This window comes from Myotis nattereri (genome assembly GCF_964212035.1).
Source record: "Myotis nattereri genome assembly, chromosome: 3".
Taxonomy (NCBI): Eukaryota; Metazoa; Chordata; class Mammalia; order Chiroptera; family Vespertilionidae; genus Myotis; species Myotis nattereri.
In genome coordinates this window covers 204,603,748-204,626,990 of record NC_138077.1, presented here as the reverse complement: position 1 = coordinate 204,626,990, position 23,243 = coordinate 204,603,748, and the positions used below count along the sequence as shown (strand labels likewise).

At 54.6% G+C, this 23,243-nt stretch overlaps 1 long non-coding RNA gene across 1 annotated transcript; it reads right to left on the bottom strand.

The window, feature by feature from the left end:
- Nucleotides 1-878: 878 nt before the first annotated feature.
- Nucleotides 879-4,943, bottom strand: LOC308515973. The gene is made up of 4 exons (XR_013995681.1): nucleotides 4,918-4,943; nucleotides 3,456-3,656; nucleotides 1,197-1,261; nucleotides 879-1,071 (listed from the first exon to the last, which is right to left on the bottom strand). It is a non-coding gene; the product is annotated as an uncharacterized lncRNA (long non-coding RNA).
- Nucleotides 4,944-23,243: the final 18,300 nt, after the last annotated feature.

The window sequence follows — 23,243 nt, the reverse complement described above, 5'->3', positions numbered from 1 at the left end:
CAAGCCCACTTCTTAAGGAAGCCCTCCCAGGCCTCGTATTAGCAGCAGCTTCTTATAGGAGCTCCCAGTCATACACGGGGTCTCTCCCAAGCCACAGATCTTATCTCCTCCATCAGACAGGGATGTGTCTCCTCCACCCGACGGTGTGCTCTGCGGCAACTCTGGGATAGCTCCATTAGCACCGGTTTTAGGACTCTGTCCACAGACAGTGAGCAGTTTGAAGACAGCCCTCTTCCCCACACCCCCAAGGGGGGATCTGAGAGGGGCTCCCCCCCCAAAGTCCCATGAGCTTTGCACATTGGGCAAGAGAAAGTTTGGATTTGATCAGGCAAATGATCAAAGGATCAGGCAAAAGGTCCTTGGGAAAGAAGACCAGAAAGGCAGCAGGTGAGACTTGGAGGAGATTGAAAACACCAGACCCTCCCCCCCCCCCCTCATGTGCACCACACCTTCACCCTCCCTGCAGGTCCTCCACTCCGCCTGCACTGTCACCCAAGAGGTGGCCCTCATCACGTGTACAATAGTCCAGTGCCGCCCTATTCTCCCTGCCTCAAGTTGGCCTCTTTGCATCCAGCCTGCGCAATGAGGCCAGAGGAGCCTTCTAAATCACTTTCAGTGGCTCCCATCGCCCATGCAGGGCAAGTCCAAACTCACCCTGACACTCAGGACCCTTCACCATTTCCCCGCATTGCTTTCACTTCCTGCCCATCACAAGCAAAGTCCATTCATTCAAGAACTATGAACTGTGCTACCTACTAAATGCCGGGCCCCAGACTGGTAATACAAAAAAGAAAAAGAAGGCGGGGCCTATTTCAGCTTGCTCAGGCTGCCATAACAAAGTACCACAGACCCGGAGCTGAAACAACAGGACTGTATTGTCTCCCAGTTGTGGAGGCTGGAAGTTCAGGATGAGGGTGTCAGCAGGGCCGGTTCCTTCTCAGGGCTGTGAGGGAGGATCTGTGCCAAGCCTCTCCCCAGCTTCTGGTGGTTCCTCGGCTCACGGCAGCATAACCGCCATCTGCACATGGCATTCTCCCAGTGCCTGTGTCTGTCTCCAAATTGCCCCTCTTCCTAAGGACACCAGTCATATTGGACCCGGTTAAAATGGCCTCAGTTTAACGTGCTTACCTCTGAAAAGATCCTTTCTCCCCAAAGGGTCACACCCTGGGGTGTTGGGGGTGAGGACTTCAACGTACGAATTTGGCAGGAGACACAAAGCTATGACACTGCACTCGTGGGGCTGATGTCCTGGTAGAGAGAGCTAGGCAGGAAACACAAAATCAAGTCACTACATATTAGGACAAGAGATGACAGGGCAGCAAAATGGAGCAGTGTTAGGGGGGAGGGAGTAGCAGAGTGGAGAGGATGCTGTTTGTGCCTGGGCAGTTAGAGAGGACTGCTCGACTGGACTCCGAGTGTCCCCCAAGCAAGCCATTCATGTCCTTGCCATGTTTTCTCTGCCCATGATGGATGTTTACCAAGGGAAACTCCTCCTCCAGGAAGCCTTCCCTGACCTGCAGCCCAGGGCAGAGAGGACCTTTCCCACAGCCCTTTGTGCTCTCAGTGACGGCTGTTACGAGCTCTCTCAGTGATATTTCAAGGCTGTGTGTCCATCAAACTATAAGCAACCCGAGAGAAGAGACTGGGCCTGGGCAGTGCCTGGCACATCCCAGCTGCTCGGTAAACGTGTGCTGAAGTGCAAGGTTAGAGGGTGACCCAGTCATTCTATGTTTAGTGCAAATAATCAGAAGTTATAATTTAGGGAGTCCTAAATGTCAGGCATGATTCTAGGTCTTTCCATTGATTCACCTCGTTTGCTCCTCACAACTCCATGACGTATCATCTTAGTGTGACAGATGAGGAAACTGGAGTTCAGAGGCATTAAGTCAGTGGTTCTCAACCTTCTGGCCCTTTAAATACAGTTTCTCACGTTGGCACCCAACCATAAAATTATTTTCGTTGCTACTTCATAACTATAATGTTGCTACTGTTATGAATCATAATGTAAATATCTGATACGCAGGATGGTCTTAGGCGACCCCTGTGAAAGGGTCATTCGACCACCAAAGGGGTTGCAACCCACAGGTTGAGAACCGCTGCATTAAGTTATCTGCTCAAGGTCACCCAGCCAAAAACTGGTGGGGGCAGGATCCAAACCTAGGTCTGCCCAACTCTTCATTTCAAGACATTCATTCATTCATTCACTCATTCATTTGTTCACTCTGACTTCTACCATGAGTAGGTACCCAGGCCAAGTTAACTGGGCCAAGTACAGGAAGGGGAGGAGAAGGAAAGAGAGGAAACGGGAGGGGAGAGGAAGGAGGGGAGGGAGCATTTATTCCCGAGCTTTCCATGCTCAGCCGTAGGACAGCTGGCTCACTGTCCTCTTGCCCACGAAGTCCCCTCCTCACCACACCATCCCCAGAAGGTAAATGTAGCCCAACTCTTCCGGTCCCTCCCCAGGAAGACAGCCAGGGACTAAAGACACAGGAGAAGAATCTGTGACAAATCCTCCTGCCGGTCCCTGCTCATCACATGCTGCGCAACGGAGCCCACAGCTGTTTGCCTGTTCTCCACTGTGCTTCCCCCGTTACCTGCCCCACTCCCGCCCCGAGGAGGGAAGCAGCAGACGGCCCTGGCCTGGGGACCCCAGTCCCAGCTGCTCCTGCTGGCAGGCTCAAGATGTCAGGGCTGGAAACGGTGCCGAGAAACCTCCACATGGCCAGCCCACCCCCATCTTACAGGAGGGATACTGAGGCCCAGGGAGGCAGAGGGCCTGGGCCAACGTCACCCATTGTATCTAATGAATCAGAGGAAAGACCGTAGAATCACACCTGGCATTTAGGGCCTGGACCAAGGTCACTCGGGTCCCCGAAAACCTGCCCTCATTGTATCTGAAGGTCCCATGTGAGAGCTACTCTATGCCAATGTCCTCAGAAAGGCTCCTGTGAAAATACCCCTGGGTGGGTGAAGGCTAGAGACAGGGACTTCCGAGGGGTGATACCCATGAGCTAGGTACTTAGGCTGGGGGAAGCCAGGTTCTGGGGAGGCAGGGAGCACTAGAGAGAGGGGAGCAAGAGCAGGAGCAAGGCTGGGGCAACTAGAAATAAATCTTGCTGTCCTCCCCATTTTGTAGTCAACCCCAGATTCCCTGATGCTGAGGGGAGACCTCCCAGGTCATTTCCGGTGTGTAGTCTGTGTGCCCCTAGGCAAGTTCCTGCCCCTCTCTGGGCCTCAGTTTCCCCATTTGTTAAAGGGGAGAGGTGGACTGGATAATTTCCAAGGTTCCCTCCAGCTCTGAGGGTGGTAAGTTTAACATCCTGATTCCAGAACATTCCTACGGATTGCCCACACTCCAGCCTCAGCCCCCAGGAGGCTGTGCTAGCTCTCCTGGAGACACGGCCTCCCCCCTGGGGCCACAGGCATTGAGAGGGCAGATTCCAGCATGGCCGCACCTGGTGGGGAGGCAGGGGTGATAAATGAGCTCTGGGACCCCGGAGCACACAGAGCAGACAGCAAGCCTGGAGCCTCCAGCAGCCACCAGCCAGGCAGATCCGCAGGATTCCGTTCCAGAAAGCTCGGAGGCCACCACCACCGCGGCCCCTGGGGCCGGAGGCCTGATGAAATTACAGCCACCATCAATCAGAGGTTTGGCCCTGGGTAGTGGAAAAAGTGTGAGTTTCTGGGCTGGCCTCTCCCTCCAGCCTCTGCCTGTCACTAGCTGGGAGTCACTTCATCTCCCCGAGCCCTGGTTTGCCGAGCAGGCAAATCACCAGGCCTACCTCAGGGCGCTCACAGTTAGAGGCACACTGGGCCCAGGCAGCTCAGAAGAGGGACCCCAGAGGCCCCTGCAGCCCAGGTGTCAATCAGTCTTTATTGGGGGGCAGGAGGGGGGGCACAGTTCCTGGGTTTTATTAAATTGTAATTCCCAGTAGAGAGAGAACTTTCAGGGTGACACCAGCAAGGCCTGGGAGCGGTAGACACTGTACCCACCGTCCCAGCAATGAAATTAAATGACTGACTGTCCCCAGGTTGGCCCCTTCTGGAAACCAGGCCTGCAGCTGGGACGGGGCTGTGCTAATGGCGGGAGGAGGGGAGGCCCCCCTGGCAGTGGGCAGAAGCCAGACCGGCAGGACCCCTCTCCCCACTGTCTCTCCAGCCTTCCTCTCCCTCTGCTTTTGCCCAGCCGTATTTCCGGTCCCTCTTCATCCCTCTGGGTCGGCTGCTCGCTCCCAGCCATCGCCCACCCCGCCTTTGCCTCTGTCTCCAAAGGCCGGGTTCTCTCCGTTTCCATTGGGACCGGCACCCTCCCTCAGCCCCGCGCGCCCCGCCTCCAAACCCAGCGACGCCACATCTGTCCTAACCCAAATCCTGCCAATTACACTGCTCCCGGCTCCTGGCTCCTTGCGCTGCTGCTGACGCGGGGAGAGGCGAGCGAGCGGCCACCGCCTACGCGGGTGGGGTGGGGTGGGGAGGGGAGGGGTGGGGAGAGGCGGCGGCCCCCTCTCCGTGCCAGGCCGCTTCCGTCTGTCCACCCACCGCCCGCGAGACGCGCGAGGCCCACGCGCGGAGGTCCGAACCTTACTCCCCACAGTCCCCGCGCTGGGGGTCCCCCACCTGCTCGAAGACCTCCCCCCGGGGTCGCCCTGCACGGACCCTCGCGCGCGGACATCCCCGCCTGCGTCCCAGATTCCAAATTGCCCTCCAGGCACCACGTCGCGTTCTGGTTCCCCCAGGCACTTCCAGACCCCCAGGAAGCTTCCCGGACCGCCCCTCGCAAGGGGGTCCGCCTCCCAGCTCCAAGACGCCCACCAGGCTTCCCGGACCGCCCCTCGCACTGGGGGTCCCCTTCGCGCTCCAAGACTCCAAATTGCGCCCCTGGCACGCCTCTCCACTCCCTAATTCCGCGACCCTCACCCCGCGTTCCCGGTGTCCCCAACTCGACAAGTACTCGCTCCCAACCGCCCCCCCCCCTCGCTCCCACCCACGCGACAATCCGCGCTCCCAGCACCCTCCACGCTCTGGGGCCTCGGTCTCCCCGTCCTGAAAGGCGCGGACCCGCCTCCACGAAGGCAAAGCGGTGGGAACCGGGAGGGGGCACTTAAGAGCAATTAGCTCGCTCACAATTGGCAGCAATACCTTAATAAATAATAGTCTGAAACCCATGTAAATAAATATTAGAGCGCATTGCGTGGGCAGGAAGCGGGGCAGCCCCCTTCCCCCGCTGGTTTGAAAGGCGAGGAGATTGGCAAGTGCCTGCGGGGACCCTGGGAGATTCCATGCGCCCAGGAGGCTGAGCTGGGGGAGTGGAGGGAGAGGCCCAGGGGGCTGAGGGGGGATGGGGGAGGGGAGTGGAGGGAGAGGCCCAGGGGGCTGGGGGGGATGGGGGAGGGGAGTGGAGGGAGAGGCCCAGGGGGCTGAGGGGGGATGGGGGAGGGGAGTGGAGGGAGAGGCCCAGGGGGCTGGGGGGGATGGGGGAGGGGAGTGGAGGGAGAGGCCCAGGGGGCTGAGGGGGGATGGGGGAGGGGAGTGGAGGGAGAGGCCCAGGGGGCTGGGGGGGATGGGGGAGGGGAGTGGAGGGAGAGGCCTGAAGGATCCCAGGTTGAGAGACCCAGAGAAACACAGAAGCCGCAGGGAACGCATGAAAAAGGGTGGAGAGGAGGACAGAGAGGGACCCAGTGGTCGGCAAACTCATTCGTCAGCAGAGCCAAGTATCAACAGTACAACGACTGAAATTTCTTTTGAGAGCCAAATTTTTTAAACTTAAACTATATAGGTAGGTACATTGTTATTAACTTAATTAGGGTACTCCTAAGGCTTAGGAAGAGCCACACTCAAGGGGCCAAAGAGCCGCATGTGGCTCGCGAGCTGCAGTTTGCCGACCAGGGGCAGGCCCTCGGAGGGGAGCTGAAGCAGGAGCGAGGACTGGGGAGAGAAGAGGCAGGACCTGATGCCCGGGGTCACAGAGTGAGAGAGTCTGCCCCTCATCCTCTCCTGCCTCTCTCATTGCTCCTCAGTCTTTCTTGCTGCCTTCTCCTCAGGCCCCTGGCCCCACCTCAGACCGTGGGCCTTCTCTCGCCTGTCCTCGCTCACTGGATGGCACATCAGTCTGGGTGCTTTGAATGCCATCCCTGTGTGGGGGGCGGCACATCCACACTCCAGCCCGACGGGCCTCCTCTGGACCACAGACGAACACAACTCTCGGAGGTCTAAACCCACCTTAGCATGCCCCAAACCAAACACCTGTCCGTCCGTCCGTCGTCCCCCACCCCCCTCACATACACACGCAATCACTTCACCTCCCCGAGGCCTGCTTTACCCAGCTGCCAAATCACCAGGCCAAGTCAGCTTCACCCACAGGCTTCCCAGCTCAGCAAGTGGCAGCTTCCTCCTTACAGTTATTGAAGCCAAACCCCTGGAGTCATTCCTGCTGCCTCTCTCACACCTCATCACTACCCACCGGCAGTCCTGTCCTCTCTACCTTGAAAATGCTTCTGGAATCCTTCCATTCCCCCTGACTCCATGGCCCCCACGGTAGCCTACGCCCCCATCATTTCTCACCTGGATTGTTGCCACAGCTCCTCCTCACTGGGCTCCCTCACCCCAACCCCCGCTCCACAGTCTCTCTATGGGATTAGGCCGCTCCTCGCTGAAATGTTTCCTTCAGAGGAAAAGCCAACATCCTTAAAACCGCCCTCCAGGCCCTAGCTATCCACACTCCACCCCTCCTCCCCTTTGGCTGATGTTCTCCTCACTCCTCTCCCCTTCCTCCTACCCTCTGCTCCAACCAGTCTAGCCTCACATGCTCACACTCGGGAGCCTGTTTCCTCTTTCGGGCACATTCTTTCCCCATAACCATCCTAGTGTTAGCCCATCACCTCTTTCAAATGACTGTTCAAGTGTCGCATTCTCCAAGAGGTCAACCAAGGCCATCCTGTTAAAACTGAGTTTCTCTCACCCCACCCAAAAGAAACCTCTTCATCTTAATCACCCTGCTTTTATTCCTCCGTTGCTCTCAGCCCTTCTAATATGCTTTGTCACTTATCTATCTTGTTCTTTTTCTCTCTCTCAAAGAGGAAGCTAGCTCCGTGAAAGCTTGGATTTTGTCCTCCCTGCCCCCACAGCACCAGAGCTCCAGTGCCCAGAACATAAAAGGAAATGACAACTATTAAGGGAAGAGGGGAGGGGAGTTGGTTGGAGAAAAGGAAGAGGAATAAGAGGAGAGAAGGAGAGTCCCAGGAGGAGAGATCAGCATGGGCAGAGGCTGGCGGTTTGGGCAAGCACCACAGGTGGGGAACTTGGAAGGGCGCTGGCTGGTTGGAGCTTGGAGTGGCCCTGGGGCTGGCGTGTGTACTCCCCCAGCCTGGCACTCAAGCTGAAGGAGCACCGGGTGGGAGATGCAGCAGTCCCATCTCAAGCGAGCCCCCCAACTCCATGGCAAGGAGCCCCAGTTTCATCTCAGGCCCCAGCTGGGCATTGGACCCCAGGGCTACAGGCGGTACTGCATTGGGTAGGCCCCTGCTAACAGCCACAGTAATTACTGGTTGTATGCGATTAGGGGATAATTATGCTTAATAAGTCCAAAAGTAATTACCATGCAGGCTGCTTGCTGCTTTGGAAAACAGAAGCCCCGGTGAGCAGGAGCCAGGGAACGGAGAAGGAGGAGTGTGGGCACCACGGACCATCAGAGGCGCTGGGCCATGTCGCCAGCCGAAGCCTGAATCCTCTCCGTGCACCCCACCCAGGCTTGCTCACCTCCAGTGACGGGGAGCCCCCTCTCACACAGGCAGCTCCTTCCATCCTTGGAAGTCTGCACAGACAATGTTGGGTGTGCAGACAGTGTGGGCTATTCCTGGCCCTACTGGAATAGCCGTATTCCATGTTCTCGCTCTTCACTTTCTGGCTCAACATCTTCGCATGTGCACGACACAGACCTAAAATCTTATTTGTCAAAGGAGCGAAGCATGTCATACGTCTTGCCACTGGCTCTTATCGACTCACATCACTGAGGTGGCCTTTCCCGCTAGTCCCACTACACGGGTGAAGGGACTGAGCCTCTAAGAGGCCAAGCTCATAGACATGGTGAATGGCGGAGTCAGAACTCATACTTCAGCCTGTCTGATGCCCAAGTCTGTGCTCCTGACATCTAAGCTTGGTGGCTTCCCCCTAGGGCCGCATGAAACCAATCCAACCCATCTTCCCAGAAACAAACCTGTGTCCCCTTGGGTTTCTTCTTTTTTACTCTAGACAGAGGCAGTGGAATCAGGAAGGAATATGCATCCTCAAGATCCCAGAGTGGAGAACAACTGCTACCGCTATACAAATAATAGACCGCCAAGCTGCTCCATTAATGGGAAACATATAAAATAACATTTCTTTTCAGTGACAGTGTCAAAATTACAATTTTTTTCAGAAAATATCACTGAAAAACAACGACCCATTGGAGAAGTGGGCTAGGGTTGGGCTACACAAATGCTCCCCAAGGTAGTGGGGTCCTGAACCAGCCCTCAGAAGATTTAGAAAAGCTCGGAGGCCAGGCACTGACATCAGGAGATCAGATTCAGTGGGTGAGAGGCAACATCTGGGGATCCCGGTTGGATGAACTCTCCCCAGGAAATTCTGCCAAGTCTGGACTTGGGGACCACTGCCCAGGCGCCAGGGCATGTTTCAGCACCAGGGACAGGGGCAGGTGCTTTGGCTCTCAGAAGTGCCTGGTCACCCTGCCTGTGGGGAATTTAGCTCTTTTGCCTCTTTTGGTGGAAAGAGAAGAGCAGGAACTTCTCACCTCCTCCCTCTGACTGGTTGGGAGGAAAGCTACGTTCTTTGTGGCCACTGTGGTTCACGCTTTGCAGAGCATGAAGCGCCAGTGAGGGAGGAGGGTCTCACATGAGTCTCAAAGATGAACACCCTTCCCTCACCCCCAAAAAGACCTCCTCCTTTTACTTGACGAAGAGGTTGGAGAGGTGAGGGAAGTGGAAGAGTCCAGGGCTGGGAGTCCTGCGTTAGTCTTGAGTCCCCCCCAGCTCACTATATGGCCTTGGGCGAGCCACTTCCTGACTCAGGACCTGCCTGCGACACTCCCTGGGTCCTGTGGCTGGCAGAGTGAAGCTGGGGTTTGACCCCAGATTTTGGTGATGACTCAGAGAATGCTTTCTCCCTCTGCCTCTGTCACCAGGGTCTGGAAACGATGAATAATCCCAAACCCGCATTCCTCCGACTGCGACCCTCAAAAGTGGGCGTGTCCTAAGAGTCAGGTGTTTAGTGCCTGCGAAGAAGGGAGGAGGAGAACGATAGTAAAAATAAGTTCGAGAATTGCAAGGTCAGCAAAGTCAAACAGATATTTTAGCGGTAGGACTTCTGGGCGTAATGGTGGTTATTTCCGAGATGGTACTCAAACTTCCTTGCATGGAACACCTATAGACATAGCTACCAGTTACATAGCACTTAGTACATGCCAAGTGCTGTGTTAAGATCTTTCCATTTTAAGGCACTTAATCTTCATAACAACCTATGAGGTAGGTGGTTATGACAAGAGGGTGTAATTACCATTTTGCAGAAAGGGAAACTGAGGCACCGAGGAATAAAGCACTTACCCCAGGTCACATGGCTAGTGTGTTCCAGAGCAGGGGTTGGGACCCGGCAGCCGAGCTCTAGAGTCTATGCTTTAACCACATCCCTGAGCTGCATCTCCCACTGTGAGGACCGGAGCTCCTAGGCCGCAGGAGGAAATGCCGTCCCTGATGCATACTCTGTGGCCCTGGGGAGTTTTAGCAACAGGTTTTCCTTGTCAATTTCATTTGCTTTGGGCTGATGTTCGCATTCGGAACAAGCAGTGGCGGGCCCAGATGATGGCTGGGGGTGGGGGAGCCCAGTTGATTTTTAATCAACTTCTCTATCTATTTTTCTATTTATAAAATGAGATTGGCTTTGTGGACAGGGGGAGGGGGGCTGAGGACTGCATGTCTGGTCACCTGATGGGGACAGGAGAAAGGAGGGAGGGGAGTGGCTAGAGGAAAGAGGGAAGAGAAGAGGTCAGAGAGGAAGAGAGGGGCCGAGGAGAAAGGAGGGGGCGAGAGAGGAGGAAGGAAGGAAACAGCGGAGCAGGGGAGGGGAGAGTCCTGGAGTAGGGAAGAGGGAGAGGAAAGAGGGGAACAGAAAAGGAGCTGAGGAGAGCAGGAAGCGAAGAACTCCTCCCTCACCTCCTGCACCCTGGGGTCCTCTTCCCCACCCCACTTCCCCTGGACCCCGCTCTTCCTCTTCCTCCTCCTCCACAGCCCAGCCCAGGAGAGGCCCGTCTGAACAGTGCTCAGGGGACACCTATAGGATTTGAGGCTGGTCCCGCCTGTGAGCCTCAGGATTGCGTCTGGGGAGCCCTCTCTATCCCCAGAACCCCATTCTGGGCCTCGCCCTCTCTCCAGGCACTTTTCTGTGTGGCTGCCCCCAAACAAACCAATGCCTGTCACCCACCACCGCTGCCACCGGACAAGCTTTCTCTCCAGTGTCTCCTCTTTGCTTAGGCAGCTCAGTCTGCTCCCAGACTCAGCTGTGCCTCTCATCTTTCTGTCTTAAAAAAACAACCGGAACCATGGGTCCTACTTCTGTCTTCACCGGGAGCATCAGCACCAAATTGGAGCATCCTTGGTGACAGTCCCTGCTCCGGGCCCAACCCTGGGGGCTTCCTTGAGGGCATCAGGATGATGTCACCCCATTGGCCTGAGACACAGCAGACTTCAGCCCCATCCAGGTCAAGCCCCACCCCAGCCTGAGTCCTCTCACAGCCCAAGCCTCAATCCCAGAACCTCTGGGAGGAAATCAGGGGCCCATGTTGCCATGGTAACCGTGATACCAGCAATTGTTATTCATTGTTCTCAGGATATAGAATGATATGACCTGCAATCAAGATGAGCAGCAGCTCCCATCGGTGGTGGAAAGAGCGCTAGACTGGGAGTCAGAGGGCCTGCGTCCGCCCCACAAAGTCACTATCAAGCAGAGTGACTCCAACAAGTTACCTATCTTTCCTCAGACTCAGCTGCCCCACCTGCCAAATGCATACCCGTGTGAATGTGGGATGGTTGGGTGAGCTGATCCTCCAGTAGCTGGGTGACTACACGAAAGTCCCCTCAATACCTACCCACCAGCTCCTGGGAGAGGGTGAAGATACACATCAAAATTTCTTGTTAAGCCCTAACCAGTTTGGCTCAGTGGATAGAGCGTCGGCCTGTGGACTGAAGGGTCCCAGGTTCGATTCCGGTCAAGGGCATGTACCTTGATTGCGGGCACATCTCCAGTAGTGGGTATGCAAGAGGCAGCTGATCGATGTCTCTCTCTCATCAATGTTTCTAACTCTCTATCCCTCTCCCTTCCTCTCTGTAAAAAATCAATAAAATATATATTTTAAAAAAAAAAATTCTTGTTAGGGTCTAACTCCCATGGCCAGGCGTCAGAAACCCGTTAGTCCAAAGGAAACCGCCTCCCTCGCAAGCTGGTCTCCGTTAGAAAGAAGCCACCCTCCTCGGGGTGGACTGCCAGGAACCTTGACCTCTTCCCATCTGCCCGCCCCCCAGCAGCCCTTCCAGAAATCTCTGCTCGGGAAGTCGCCTGAAGTATAGAAAAGGCTTGAACACAAAGAAATGCATCAGGGTTGCTGATAACAGGAAAAATACGGAGTCATCCAAGCGTCCAAACATAGGGGAACGGCTGAACCATGGGGGAACACCTCCCCAACCAGAACACTGTGACAGCCAGTGACAGTAATACTTGCCGCGAGTTTTTACAAGCGCAGGAGACTGCTTATGCCCGAACGTGACACAGGAAAAACAAGGTCCCAACAGGAGTGTGCAGTGTGGTGACTTTTAATGGCATGGAAAAGAATGCTTGTTTTAGGGTAAACTCCATTGTCTTTCCTGAACTCTATTTCCAAAGTTTCAACAGCTGGCATTTATTATTATACTCTGGAAAGATGCAGCAGTCATTTTTTAAAAGTGGGCCTCCATGGGACCTAACAGGATTTGACAGTCCTTGACTGACATTTCCAGCCACGGGCTTGACGGCTTCCTTCGCCTGTCCATGCAACGGTTTCTCACATGGGGGCGGGGATGCTACCCGTGCCAGAGGCTGCTGTGGGGCTGGAAGCAGACAAGGCCCCTAGAGCACCTAGCACGGGACCTGGCACATAGTAGGTGCAGAGTGAACACCAGCTATGAGCTGGATGCTGTGTGGCCGTCTTCTCAGACCTGGGCGGGCGGAGGTCTTAGCAGCCTTTTTGAAACACGGCCTCTGTCTCCCAGCCTGCAGTCTTAGCTCTCTCCTGCTCTCCCAGCCCTGTCTCCCATTTGGGAAGTCTGTCCCCTGCCCATGTCCATCCTAAGGGACCAGCCACCCTAAATCCTACTCAAGGAGTTGCCCAGAGGGTTCCTCCAGGATGCCCAGCTGAGTTTGCACTCCCACCTCAGCCTGGGTGCAGGCTGGACCACTTCTCAGGCCCCCTCCAGCACCCCGAGCTGGGGTCTGCCACCCCCCCAAAAAAGGATTGTTTGACTCCAGTTGCTTTAAAAGAAATTCTCCAGCCCCAGGGACTGACACAGCATTTTTCTAGCCTTTGTCACTGTCTCTGGCTCCTGGGGAAAGAGACAGCGGGCCTAGGTGGGCCTCTGCGCCTGAGCCCAGAGAGGAGCATCTCTCTACGAATCAGCCACCATGCCTGGTGACAGACATGTTTTACCCCTGATAATTCCATCATTTTGGCACCTAAGCGGCAGGGAGAGACGGCGCAGAGCAGGCAAGAGAATAATGAATATTTTGTGGGAGCCTGAGGCAAGCAGAGAGGAGCAGGCAGGGGAGAGGGGACAGGCTCTGGGTGTCAACCCTGTGGGTGGAGGGAAGAAGGGCCCCCAAGGGACACAGCCTGAAACCCATCCTCCCTCTCTGCCTTTTCCCTCACATTCACTTTTCCCTACTGTTTTCTTCCCTCCTATCCTTCCTTCTCCTTTCCCTTCACTTTTTTTCTTTTCCCCCTCTTCCCTCCTTTCCATCGTTCCTCCCTTTGCTCATTAACTCCTTCCTATTTTAAATTCCTCCTCCATCTATTTGTTCAAGCGATATTCCCTTTGCTCCTGCTCTGTGCTAAGCCCTGTGCTGGGCACAGCCCAGGTCCTCAGGCACACGCTTTGCCCCAAAACCCATGATGGAGGCCTAAGGAACCAGGATTGACCAGCCCTCTGGGGATTCTGGGAAGGCTTCCCTGAGGAGGTGCCCACCGTGCAGAAGAATGACGCCTTGTCCAGGGGGTGAGGCCGCGGAAGGCATCAGGGCAGAGAACTGCGTCCTGGGGGAGGAACCCGCCAGGAGTGGCGGGAGGGAGGGTGTGGCCAGGTGGTGAGATGGTGCCTCTGTGTGACTTACGGTGGGCCAGACCCTTTGTCTGCACTCTCCCTTGTACAGATAGGGAAACTGAGGCTCAGAGAGTTCCATGACTTGTCTAACTTCACACCGCCAGTAAGTGGTCGAGCTGGGCCGTGAGTCCAGACCTGGGTGGTTCTAAAGACCATGATCTTGCCCCTTAACCATGATAAGCCTCAGCACAGCAGGTCTCAGAGGTGCAGACACCTCGGCAGGTGACTGCCGAAGCCCACTCCTGCAGCCTCCGGGCACACGGGTGCTTCTCTGCTGCCCCCGAGGCAAGGCGCCCCGTCTGTGGGCAGGAGGCCTCGCGCTGCCCTGCGGCCCTGGGTCCTTTAGGCTGCTCTGTGCTAATTATGTGGCCAGCCTCCCTCGGAGAGCTGTGAAGACCCCCGTGGTCAGGAAGCGCGCTTGTTCCTGTGTCCCTGGTAATGGCAGGCGTGGTTTCCTGTGTGCCGATGGACACTCATTACATGTCTGCTGACAGGAGCTTAAAAATCTGACTTCACAACCTGCTGGCTATGTGATGGGCAAGTGTCTCAGCTTCTCTAGCTTCAAAAAATGTACCTACCTGTAGGGTCATGTTGAGGATTAAATAAAGTTATGCACGTGAAATGCTTAGCTCTATGTCTATAACAGATAAAGCTCTTCCAATGTTAATAACTAGCGGTATTATTAATTATGGTAGTGGTGGTGGTGGCTATGTGGATGGCACTGTGATCATGGCAAAATTGGTGATACTGGTGGTAATGGTGATGGTTATGGTGACTGTGGAGATGGTGGTGGCGGTGATGGTGGTGGTGGTGATGGTGGTGGTGGTTATGATTACAGTGGTGATGGTGTGATAATGGTAGTGGTGGTGATGGTGATGGTTATTATTAAAGTGATGTTGGTTGTGATGGTGGTGGTGATAGTGGTGATGGTGATGGTGGTGGTGGTGATGGTGGTGATGGTGGTGGTGGTGATGGTGGTGATGGTGGTGGTGGTGGTGGTTATGATTACGGTGATGGTGGTGTGATAATGGTAGTGGTGGTGATGGTGGTGGTGGTGGTGGTGATGGTGGTGGCGGTGATTATGGTGGTGATGGTATGATAATGGTGGTGGCAATGGTGGTGATGCTGGTGATGGTGGTGGTGGCAGTGTTAGTGATGAAGACAATGGTGATGTGATGGCAATAACAGCCCTGCCCAGGTCAGCTCCAGTTAACCCAGAATCAGCTTCCCCACTGGCCCTCGGAGCCCAGCTAATCCTTAGTGAAACAGGCACTTGGAACCCTGACAAGGGATTTTGGCCTCAAATGCTGCCATCGAGTTGGAAGCAGAAAGCACACGCCCACATGCAATAGGAGTTGAGTTTTCCATATGGCATGTTCTGCCAGCAAAAGGTGAAGGTGATAATTTTGAGAGGAATGTTTGTGCATTTGAGTGGCTGAACAGCCATTTAAGACACTGCTCAGCAGGGAAGGTTAGGCACGTGGGCAGTGAGAAATATGTATCCATTACACCCAGGAGGGCGGCTGATGCGTGTGCGGATCAGAGGCTGGGTTCCTCTGGCTTGAAGAAATCAGCCACAAACCTTTGCTGAGCACCTACTGTGTGCAGGCCTGGCTCGGGGAAGGGCACAACTGTGCATGAAACCCAGCTGCTACCTTGAAAAGCCAGGTGCAGAGATAAGGGAAGCAAAATGCCTGGAGTAAAGGCACTGGTCTCTGTCCCTTCATCAGCAAAGGCCCACTAAGCACCTAGTAGGTATCAGGCCTACAGTAGATACTGGAAACACTCCATTAAAAGAAAGGCTCTGTCCTCCAGAAGCTCTCAGTCTTGGGGGGAGGAGTGGAGGCGGGAGGACAGATGGATAAGTAAATACTCGCAAAAGAGTGGGCCCCAAGTCATACAGTGAGCATCGCTCATTAAGGGCTCACTGTATGCCAGGCACTGGGCCGAAGGTGCTACTTCTGTCATCTCATTAAGTTAATCTGACCACAAGCCCATGAAGTCAGGGCTGTTATGACCCACTTTGCAGAGGAGCTGAGGTTAAGTAAGTTGCTCTCAGTCACAGAGCTCCGAAGTGGAGGCATCAGGATTTGAACCTGGCCCTAGGCTCTTAGGCACTCTCCTGGGCCAGGAGAGGAAGGGCTCAACTCTGCCTGGAGAACCAGGGAGGGTACAGAGGAGCCCCCTGAGCTGGGTCACAGAGGGGGAGGGGGAGAGGGCCCGGAGTGGGAAGGGGAGGGCAGAACAAGGCATTCTGAAAGGAGTGGAGGTGGGAAGGCCCGCGGCATTGCCAGGGGACGGGGTCAAGAGCAATAGCACCAGGGGAAAGTTCCTGCAGGTGAAGGGAGAGTGAGGTGGCTGAGTGAGGGGTGAGAGCCAGGTACAGACCACTGGACGGAGAGCAGCCCTGCCGGGAACACAAAAGGGCCCACAGATGCTCCAGGCGCCTGCTGGGCTGTGCACCAGCCACGTGACTCCTTGCCCTCTGGGCACCTGGTCCTTAAGAGAGACAAATCCTTCCTGGACTCCAGATTAAACTCCACTTTCAGATGGCTGATGTGTTGGAAAAAGCACGAGGCTGGGTTAGAATTCCAGCTCCGACCCTAAGTACCTGTGCCACTCAGGGCAGGTTATCTCACCTCGCTGAGCCTCCGGTTTCCCGTCTGTAAAATGGGCTGATTAAACCCTCCCTCCCTTTTGTGAGAAGTGAATGGCATGACACCATGAAAAAGAAAAAACTAGCCTCAGGTCGGGCATCCAGGAGATGTTCCTATATAATAGGTCCTCTTCTCCTTGCCCTTCCTTCCCGTTCCCTCCCCTCTCGTTACCCCCTTCCTACATAGCATGGAAATAAGAGCCTGTTTTCTGAGATGGTCCTGATTCCAAGTATTCTGTCCCCTCATCCCCACGCACCGTAACAAAATCCAGGAATGCTAAAGTTTTTGCATCCGGAATACGCCCTCCGGAATGGGCACCGCTCAGGAGCCAGCCTGAAAGTCCCTGGCGGGTGCTGACTTAGGGGGCAGAAAAGGCCACCCCATATAGAGAGGATGCAAGGTTAACACATAAGGTGGGAAGATGTTTATCAGAGACCCCAATATTCCACCTGCCCTTGGATTAGAAATAAGCCAAAAATACTCATATAAAGACAGATGACGCTGCATCTGGAAGGTTAGATGCAAAGGGGCTCCTGGTGAGGCCCCCTTCCTGGGCTGGGGGCTGGGTGCTGGGGGGACACAACACCCCGTCCACCTCTTCCCTGAGCTCCACACCCTTCTACCTAGCTGCCACTAGGAGGCCTCAAAGGCAATGCAAACTCAACAGCCATAACTCAGGTCCCGCTCTCTGCCCCCAAACCTGGGCTTCCCCCACCCCATGTTTACCACGTGCGTCAGTGGCTCAGAGGCTGCTCAGAAATCTAGAGGTCATTGTCAACACACCCTCCTCCATCCTCCTGCCCCGGCCCCTTAACTCACCTACCACCAAGCCTCACCCATGTTGCCGCCTGCTGACCTCACAGTTTCTTCCCCTCCTGTCCTTCTCCACCCTCATGACCTAACCCAAGCCCCTGCTTTCGCTCACCTGGACAATCCCAGAGGCTCCTGAATTGGTGTTCCTGCTCTAGCCCGCCCGTTTACACCGTAGTCCAGGACATCTTTGTAAAATGCAAACCTGATTATGTCACTTCCTAGCTTAAAAGGCATTATTGCGTTAAAGACAGCTTTCCTTAATGGATCAGAAAGGCCCTGTGGGCTTGGCCCCAACTTCCACTGTATTCTCACTTCACAGCCTCTTATTCAGACTTGGCACATCCCCCTCCCTTCTGCACATTCTCTCTGCTGCTCCCCACCTTTGCACATGCTTTTTCTTCTCCCTGGAAGGTTCTTCTAGCCGAGGTTACCTAGATAACATCTTATACTTAACATCTCGGCTGAAGGACACTTCCTCCAGGAAGTCTTCTGTGACTAATTCTGGGCTCCCATAAAGCACTGCATGTCTCTTTATAGCATTCATCACAGTTGCAATTGTACATTGATTTGTGTGGTCATTTGATTAATGCCAGTCTCCCTGAAACTCCCGGAAGGCAGGGGTCACGGTTGCTTTTGCTCATTTCAGGACAGAGGGCATTGGTATGTGGTACTAGTAAGCACACAATGAATAAAATTGAATGAATGAATCAACCAATCAATAAAGTGATACTTCTTCAGGTACACACCCTCCACTTCCCGATCTTCTGTAAACCCTCAACTCATACAAAGGCAGGTTGAGACATTGAGAGGAAAGGTGACTTGTCAATTCACACAGTAAGTTGGAAGAAGCCAGGTCCTGACTGGGACACTCTTCTGGCTGCTGACCTGGGGACCAAGCTCCACAGGGGCGAGAGATGCAGAAAAGGGCGCCCTAGAGGGGGATGAAGGGCCAAATGAGGGAAGAATTGTATAGGCCTCGTCTCTGCACATCGGGCTCTGATCCAGGCTGGCAAGCACCCTGGCGAGAAAAATGTGTTTTCCCCATGTTCTGCTGGGCCCTGCAACACCACATGCAAATGTATGCAAATGATGTGCAAACACAGTCTCTGGCTTGGAAGAGAGAAATGGAAAACCTGGTACCAGGGGGAACCATCTAAGACTAAACCAAGCTGTCGGGCCCTGCTGGCCATAAAGCTCTGACCCAACCCCGTTGGCTACACAACTGAAGTGGGGTTGGTGGGGGGCGGGGGGGGGTGGTATTAGCAGGCGGAACCTCTCCCCCTCCTGCTCTCCTGTAACACAGCCACCACCCAGTGCACCAGGTGCTGTGGACTGGGTGACCCATCTTTGCATACTGTAAGAAGGGTCTGCTCTCCAAGACCCAGCGGAAACGTCAGTCAGTAATGGCTCCTCATGGCCCCACTCAAGCGAACTCAAAAACAGGTTCCATGGCCCCCTTCAGAGACAGAACCCAGGGGCCAGACACCCTCACCTTTTCCTCTGCTGACACACTCCTGTGCCTCCTTGACTCAGCTCGAGGACCCCTGTGAGGCACATCCCCCAGCTGCCTCATGTCCCCGATTGGCATGGACCTCCCGCCCGCCTTGGGTCTCCCACTGCCCCTGGATGCCTCCAGCAGAGCCCAGCCCGTGGGTTCCAGGTTTCTGGTTAAGGCTCCGTCCCCCACTGCACTGGGAAGACCTCAGGTGCACATGACCAAAAGGGAGAGGTAGTTTGGTGAGTGAGTGAATGAGTGAATAAATGAATGCTAGTGAATGAGTGAATCAATGTTTCTTTAGGACAATCCCAGAAGGTCAGAGAGTGCCAGTGAGGCAGCAGACAGTGTGGGCTGGGTGGATCTGGCCCCCTGCCCCCAGGTGCCACTGAGGCTGGGCCCTGCCTTGGCTGACAACTTGGCCCCTGTTCCCCCTCCCTCCACCGCCCAACATCAACCTAACTGGCTGTCAACACCAATCTTTCCTCCCTAATGTGAGCTATTCCTTGAAATCTCACAGTCCATGATTAGATCTATGGCAGCTTTCTAAGCAGCTCAGTAGTTCCCATGGCAACCCCACTGGTACCAAACTGGCAGCGGGCCACCTGGAGGAAAGGGAGAGGAGGGAGAGACAGGTGCGGGCTGCTGCCTGAGGCAGGAAGAGGATGGACGGAGCTTCAGAGAGGATGGAGAAATCAGGAGAGCTCTGGGGAGGGAGGAAAGCCTGGGGGCATGGGACATTGTGATGAGCTGGCGAGGCCGGGAGGAGACACACGCAGAGGTCAAACAAGAGGTTAAAGGAGCTGGGAGATTTGAAGTAGCTGAGGGAGACTGGAGGGGTTTGGGAGATGAGAAGCTGAGAACTTGAACTGGGGAGGCACCGGAAGGCTGGGAGCAGAGCAGGGAAGATGGAAGAGGGGGAAGCTGGGCAAGATCGAGCAAAAGCCAGAGGGGCAAGGGCAGAAGGCAGAGACAGCCTGCCAGGCTGGGGAAAGACGCAGGAAGCCAGAGGTGCACAGCTGGGGAAGCTGAGGCAGGGAATGGCCTCTACCTGCCACACATCTATGCAGACCGTGAATGAAGCAGGAAGGAAATGGACACACCTCTGCCCACACAGCCCCTTGGCCTCTGACCTCGGCCGATCTGCAGGCTTGGGGCATGGGGCCTTGGCATCGCCAGTGAGGAGGCCCAGTGGTGGCAGCAGTGGGTGCCTGGCAGTCGGAAGACATTTAAAGGTCAAGGAGTCTCATCAAAAAGTCCCCACGTGGCTAATGTGCCAGGTTCGTGATGAGGCTGACTGCGTGGGGCCCAGTCTGTGGGAGGAGGCACCTCCGCCCTCTCAGGCAAAAGGGAGGCTGCAAAGAAATGCGATGCCACCTTCACCTTAGACAAGGGCCGGCCTTCAGCTGCCTTCCCAGAGAGAGCCAGCCACGGCTGTGGGGTGGCCCACGCGGCCTCCTCGTCAGGATGAGACGGCCGAGAAGAGGGGCCAGACTGGGTGGGAGTCAGGTTCAAGTCTTGCCCCCAACTGGCTGTCTGACCTGAACTCCCTTCAGTCAGTTCTTTGGAAAAACCTGGGTCAGATTAGGCACTTGGCAGGAGCCCTTCACGTGATTGACAAGAACCCAATTCAAAGCGCCAAAAGCCAAAACCACAGGCATTTACTCATGAAAGGGAAGAGTGCAGTGGCCCTAGGCGTGGCCCTAGGCGTGGCCCTGCTTCCAGAAATGTCCCCAGGAACCTCTCTCCCCTCTACTTTTTTCTTTGTTGCTTTATTCTCAGGCAAGCTCTGCCCCCGAGGTGATACATGCTCACCAGCCGCTCCGGGCTTACTTCCCATCTCAGCAGAAAGAGGCTTTTGCCTACTGGTGCCAGCAAAAGTCTCAGGGCCGATGCTCATTGGGCAGGACTGGGCCCCTTGCCTGTCCCTGAACAATAGCAGTGACAGTGACCCTCCAGCAATTAGTTGCAGGCCAGGGGCGGCTCTAGGCACTTCGTATGCATTAACCTATTTAGTCCTCAAGAATGTCAGGACTACTATTATTGCCATTCCACAGATGAGGAGACTGAGGCCCAGAAAGCTTATATAGCTTGTCTACTAGTAAAGCTGAGGAGTAGTGGGCCTGGAATTCAGCCTCCACCCAGGCAGTTTGGTTTCAAGGTCCAGATTCTTAAGTGCAGGAGGGTCCCCTGCAGGGCGTGTGAAAGCAGATTCTGAACTCAGGAGCCAGGGCCCTGGAATCGGATGCTGCCATCTGCAGGCCACGGTTTCAGTAACACTGCACAACCCTCAGGTGTGTTTCAGGAGCCACTAGGTCCAGCTGCTTGGACCAATCACACCTGGGCCCCATGGCCAACCCAGGTGTTGGGGACGTGGGGGACAAAGCCTAAGCCACATGGACCAGAAATGAGGGCGGGCAGGCATGACGGAAGAAAACAGTTTCTGTAGTTACAAGAAGGAATGCTTGGGAGCCTTGGTACCCCCGTCCTGTGCCTCAGTTTCCTCATCCATGGTTTGGGGATATCCTGCCTCGTAGAGTTCCTGTGAGGATGAAACTAGTTGATACCTGAAAAGCACTTGGAATCATGCCTAAGACAGAGTGAGCACCCAATAAAAATTAGATACAGTCCTGGCTTGTTTGGCTCAGTGGATAGAGCATCGGCCTGTGGACTCAAAGGTCCTGGGTTCGATTCAGTCAAGGGTACATGCCCCGGTTATGGGCTCGATCCCAAGTAGGGGGCATGCAGGAAGTAGCAATCAATGATTCTCTCTCATTATTGATGTTTCTATCTCTCCCTCTCCCTTCCTTTCTGAAATGAATAAAAATATATTTAAAAGAAACAAACAAAAATTAGATACACACTTCATGTGCTTTAGCGCAAACACACACACCTATGCTGATCATTGTGAACAAGAACACAAAAGCACCCAGCCACCACCCCAGGCAAACACACATGTGAGGATGCAAACACGCAGAACACAAGCGACACAATTGCAGGCACATGGCGTTTGTTTTACTGTGTGTGCAAAATCCCAAGGACACACAAAAGGACATAGGTGTGAACATACGAATGGACATGTGCTCAAAGACCTTTGCACACACAGTACATTGGCCCCTGGGTTTGTTCTCATGGGCCCACTGCTGCTGGCTGGTCCCCCAAGTATGCTCTCCTGGTGGGTCTCAGAGGGAGGAGGCAGGTCGGGACAGGGCAGCATCCTAGCTGAGAGCCAGACATTTAAATCAGCTAGCACTGGGCTTGTGATGTTTTCCACCAATCACCAGTAGGGAGACTTGAGTGAGTGGCTTAACCTCTCTGAGCCTGTTTCCACCTCATAAAGGGATGGCAAAGCTCCTCCTTCCAGGAGTGGTTCTGACCTTTAAGCTCTGAGCTAAGGGAAGCGCTCAGTGAGAGTTGGCTGTGGTTTTGTTTTATCGTGATAACCACCTCTAGTTTCTGGGTTGGCTTTCAGACATGGGGAGGAGTCCATGCAGATTTAGACAAACAGCTGGGACTGGGTCAGCCCTCAAAGCCACAGTAGAACCAGGTTCTCCCTCCTGCCGCGTGGCAGTGGGGCAGCGACAACACTGTCACTCTACCCTCCCGGAGCCCAGAGCTGTTGACAGCCTTCCCTGGGCATTCAGGGCCTCCCTGCAGCCCTGAGTGGCAGGGTGGTATCTAGAAATTGCAATAATAGGTTACCTTTATTCAGTGACTTGTATCAATGGACAGGGTCTATATTGGGTGTAGGCATACAGGGTTTGCATTGCCCAATGGCCTCCTCAGCGAGCAGGCAGCAGGGAGCCTGGCTTTGTGAGTCAGCTTGGAATCACCCATGACAGCTTCACAGTCAAGGGCAAGAGGGTGTTAGGGCCAAGACAGCACCTAGGATAGCTCTCCAATGTCCCCCATGGCTGGGCCCCAGCTCCTGCAGACCGACCCCTCTATCATACCCTTCCACCCTTCCTGGCAGTCAAGCCAAGTGGTTAAGAAATTGGAATGTGGCCCTGCCGGCGTGGCTCGGTGGTTGAGCCACGACCTATGAACCAGGAGGTCACGGTTTGATTCCCGGTCAGGGCATATGCCCGGGTTGCAGGCTGGATCCCCAATGGGGGGTGTACAGAAGGCAACTGATCAATGATTATCTCTCATCAGTGATGTTTCTATCTCTCTCTCTCTTCTTGTCCCTTCCTCTCTGAAATCAATTAAAAAAATATTTTTTTAAGAACTTGAGATTTGGAGCCAAACAGACCTGGATTCAAATGCCAACTCCACCACCCTCTCCTCACTGGCCTTTGGTGAGTCCCAGCAGCGGCCTCCTCCGTAAATCAGAGTGGATGAAAGAGCCGGGCTGCCAGGGTGGAGACCCCCGAGAGGTAACCTCTCTGTTGGCACCGAACAAGAGCTCAGTAGACAGCCCTGAGGAGTTTCTGCCAAGTTTGACACCTCAGTTGGTGTTTCCCTTTCTTCATTCTTTTTTTCCCCAGAACCACCACCAGGCCTTGGCTCCCAGACATCTTATCCACTGGCACCTGCAAGCACCAATTGGCACAGACCCACAGGGATCGACGGCAGCAGATAAGCCCTAATAAGACATATGACTCACTTTTGTTTTTTAAATACATTGAGCACCAAACTGAGACCCATGGTGATGGAGCATTCGTCGTGCCCACTGTTGCACCCTCAGCTCCCAAGACAACGTCCTCTCGCTCTTTCTATAAACATTACGGGCCTCTATGATGTTTCAGACACTGAGCATGGAGAGAAATCCAGCACAGCCTATGGGAAGGGAAGAAGGCAGAGGCAATGTGTGGTCCCTACTCAAGGTGGGAACATTCGGAAGCCACCCCCCTCAGACAACTTTTCATTCCAAAAGTATTTGTTACT